Genomic DNA, 4881 nt, shown 5'->3' with positions numbered 1-4881 from the left:
GAAATTCTCGATCTTGACACCATTGAATTTGGGGCTGGATAATTACTTCTACAGGACTGTCCTGTGCATTATAGAATGTTCAGTGGCATTCCTGGCCTCCATCCACTAGATGCCAGTAGCACTCCTCTCTGGTCATGTCAATCAAAAATGTCTTGGGACATTTCCATATGTCCCTCAGGTAAGGGAGGGGTACCATTATACACAGCTAAACCTCAAGCATCAAACCAGGGAGAACTAACTGCACACAACAGGTCTTATCTCAATTGTCAGCCCATTTATATGCCTGTGCATATTTGTCTCCACTTTCATCTCCCTGATTTTCTTATTTCATGATCAATAACTTGCCTCTGGAATCTGTTTTTAATACTTGTTTTGTCATCATTTTCTGGAATATTGAATTCCTCTTCCAACAACTCTTGAATCCACATGCTTAGTCCAAGGTATATAGCCTTTCTCCTCTTTTCTAATGGTAACAGGAATCACACAAGAACTGAAAGTACCATATTCCAAGAATATAAAAAAATTGACATTTATGCTGCTGCTACCACATCCTGCACTTTTGGTAGACACCTCTAATCAATCATGATATCCTCCCCTCCTGAGGCTGCAGTCCACTTCAGAATCCAGGCAACACTTGAGGCAGTCACTATTGATTGATGAGAATTGATCCAAGAGATTAAAACTATGTATCCTCAAAGCAACGGCCCAACACCCTCATTTTAGAGCTAAATAAACTAAGACCAGGTGATGAAATAGATCACCAACACCACATAGAGTTTTGGTTTCTTGGCCTTCTGTTTTTTCTTCTGCCCATGCAATATAAAATAAGAAGACTTGCCTAAGTCCTACAAGACTTTGTTGGAAACAACACCTTGAAAGAGGTTGCTAAAAACAGAAGTATTCCTTGGAGGGGCAGTTGGGGTGAACTTGACTTTAACCAGGTTCTCTTCTCATTGCCTTTTGAAAAACAGCTAATCCAGTATATTGAGCAGAGATTGAAGGGGTAGATTAACCCCACCACTCTGATTTAAGATGGAATTTTGCTCTTGTTGCTCAGGCTCAAGTGCAATGATGTGATCTCGGCTCACTGCAACCTCCCGGGTTCAAGCAATTCTCCTGCCTCAGCCTCCCAAGTAGCTGGGATTACAGGCATGCGCCACCACGCCTGGCTAATTTTGTATTTCTAGGAGAGACAGGGTTGCTCCCTGTTGGTCAGGCTGGTCTCGAACTCCCAACCTCAGGTAATCCGCCTGCCTTGGCCTCCCAAAGTGCTGGGATTATAGGCATGAGCCACTGCTCCCAGAGAAGATTTTAAATGTTAACTAAATACCTGAATTTAAAATTCAAGTATAATAAGCAGCAGTCACATGAAAATAGGGTTAACTTCAGCAGAATGCATGGAGCTTGAATGTGGTGTGTATATTGGAATGATAGGATTTGAGATTTAATGTTAGTACACAGCTTTTTTAGAAAAGAAAAATCAGCAGAGTCTGGTGGGAAATCAGAAGCTGTTTATGCTTTATCGTTTGTATACAATAAAATATATTGGGAAGAAAAATTGATCCTGGTTCATTTTCTCAGATCTGAGTTTTATTTCCCTGCCCTCAGCCTTCCCGGCTGAGGCTCACACTGCCCATGTTTATGTGAAATGGGCTGATGCTCTCATCTTGCCTTTCAATAATTATAGGTCTCCCCAGGAAAGTGGCTTTACCGAGAGATTTTATAAAGGTTTTAAAGATTATTATTATGAAGGATTCAGCCTTTCCACAATTATTAGTTTTAAAAGGTGCTTTGTAGCCATTGCTGGTAGAACAGCTATTGATTCTTTTACAAAGGAAAGACAGACTTGTACACCAACCTGAGGGCAGTATCTTGCCATCTCCTAAAATGATGTAATGATGTTGTGAAGCAAAATGATCATTTTTCTTATTGGAGAGTATCTTATCCCCACTAATGGTGACAGAGGCCTATGGGCAATAGTAACCACAAATTTCACTTTAGTGTTAACGGTTACATTAGAGGCTGAAATGAACTTCATACTGTTGCAAAGTTTGCTTGAGAGGCAGTTGTCAGAGGTGTTAAATAGACAACCTTCCAAATATATTTTTTCAATTCAGTCCACTCCTCTTCATCACCTGTGCTTTAGCCACCATCAAGATTCCCAATAGGTATCTCTTCCGCCTGTGTATCCTCTGCTAAAGGTAGTGTTTTCTCTTTGCCTGCAGGAGAGAGTCCAAACTGCATGGCATGCAAAGTCCCTGGTGATCTGATTCTTATACACTTTGTCTCTTGCCCCTGGATGAACCTCATGAACCAGCCTAACAAATTAGTTATTACATCATATCTCATTCAGTAGAATAAAATAGTTTGTGGCATGTCTTTTAAGGCAGCAATGGAGTCTAATCTAGGGCATAGGAGTTTAAAAGCCAGACAGATAGCAGTTTTAATTTTTTTTTTATTGGTGAATGACCTTGAGAAAATCATTTCACCTCTGGAATCTCATGTCCTACAAAAGGGCATATTGATAAGAAGAGACAGATGTAAGGGGCCAAACACAGAAGCTGGCATGTCATTGTTATGCCATGAAAAAGGAACTGTATTTCTATAGGTTATGTAGTATAACAGGAAAACCTATAATGCCAGAGTCAAGTACGTTAGGTTTTCATCTCTGGATCTCAGTTATCTCATCTGTAAAGTAGGGATAATGAAATGGGTCTAGTTAGGATGTTAGAATGAAATGTGACCAAAATATAAAATAACTACTACAGTGCCCAAGATAAAATTTATGTCTTTTTCCAGATGGCCCCATGTGCATAAAATGAAATATATATATACACACACACACATATATATGTATATCCATATATGCACATACATATACACACATACATATTATTTGTATATATGTATATATTTTTTATATATGTATATGTTAATTTTTCAAAAATTAGCATGTCAAAAAATGTAGACATTATTGCTGTTAAGCCTTCCATACAATGGCACCGCACTAAAATCATTATTCAACTGAACTTCAACCACACAATGTTGGTAGTGAGGCGGAGGTAAAGTTATGCTCCCGAGCCATTTATTCACTCACTTAATTTAATGAGTGTTCTTTTAAATTACCATAGTGTTCCAACTATGGTTCCAGATGATGGAAGTATAAAGATGAATGTTATCTCCCTTGTTCATAGGGAACTCCCAATCTACTGGGGGTTTAAAAAAGATTTTATAACGTAAAAATATATACATGTGAGAATCATCCCAACAATGTGGTGCCAATATGAAGAAGTGAAACCCACTTGCATCCAAGAAAGCTTCATGGAAGTGTTAGCAATGTGGGCACAAAGGAGTAGTAATATCCCCAAAGGCAGTGTTTAGAGTAGAACATTCTGGAAACAGGAACAATTTGAGCACAGACACAGAGATGGGAAAGATCTAGAGAATGCTGGAGCATAGACAAAGGCAGGGGAATGGGATATCATGCCTGGAAAAGCATATTGATTGTTAGGAGGTAGGAGCTCAGTCTGGGGTCATGGGAAATCATTGAAGATTCTTAAACAGCAGAAAGACATGATCAGATAAATGTTTACAAAGATGAATCTGAAAGAAAGGATAGGAGGAGGGACCGAATTGAGATTTGGAGACAAGTTTAGAAAGCTGTTGTCATAATCCAGGTAAGAATGACTAAGGGAACTAAGGTACTGATAGTGGAAATTAAAGAAAATTCCAGCTATTCAAAAGACTGCCTCTGTTGTAAGGGGGAAAAAAGTCAACTATTACTATCTGGGAAACACTGTACTTTTTGCAAGTTACTGCTGTATTCTGGTTTGTAAGCCCAACAATTATTTAGATGTTTAAACAAGAAAAGGTTTTCTCATCAAAAGTAAATTTTCTTAGCAAATAAGATTAAATGAATTTCCTATGGCCACACATCCCACATCACACTTGGTGTTGGAACCAAGATTAGAAACACAAGTTGGTCTGAATCCAAAGTCCATGTGCTTTGCATGTCCAAGTTCTACTGTTCTGCCTCCTAGAAAGGCAAGTGCTAGAGTCTTTTGCTCTGCTGAATAAGGTGTGACAAGAGCCTAAAGTTCGTGGAGGAATGTGATGAAATAAAAAGCCCTGCAAATAAACAAATATTATATTATCCAGTGCCTCCTATGCCATATAATGGAGCTTGGGCCCTGTAGGCAGTGGGGAATGCTGACAAGTTTGAAGAATTTGAGAAACATGACCATGAACAAGAAATAGAATAGAGGCAAGGAGACAGGTTAGGAGCTGTTGCAAAGATTCAGGCAAGAAAATGTGGTAGCTTGAATCAAGGCATGGCAACAGTGACAAAAGTGTGCTTATTGCAATGGAAAGATATTGGCAATACATTGCTAATGAGTAAAATCAGGCTTTCAAGCTATATGAATGCCACTTTGTTTAGAAGATAAATAAGATAAATGGCATGTTCATTTTACATAGGTGTCTGTCATAGATCTCTCTCTCTCCCTCCTTCTCTCTCTCTCCCTCTTTCTCTCTCTCTCCATCTTATATAATAATAGATAATACTGAAGTGAGAGGGTGACTGGCTGGCATATTTTTTCTACTCTTTTTGATTATAGCTAATATATTTTAAGTAATTACTGTGTCAGAAATTGCGCTAAAAGCTTTACAGTCATTTGCTTATTTAATCCTTATAATAGTTTTATGAAATAGGTATTAATGTAATTATCACTATTATTATTACTATTATTATACACACCTTAATGTGAAATTGAGGTTCATAGAAAATAAGCAAACTGCCTAGAGCATAGTTGCTTGTTGAATAGAAGACTAGAGATTACACAAGTTTTCTCTTTGCCTGCAGGAGAGAGTCCAAACTGCATG

Source organism: Mandrillus leucophaeus, unplaced genomic scaffold (assembly GCF_000951045.1).
Source record: "Mandrillus leucophaeus isolate KB7577 unplaced genomic scaffold, Mleu.le_1.0 Scaffold1091, whole genome shotgun sequence".
NCBI lineage: Eukaryota > Metazoa > Chordata > Mammalia > Primates > Cercopithecidae > Mandrillus > Mandrillus leucophaeus.
Note: the sequence above shows the minus strand (reverse complement) of the source record.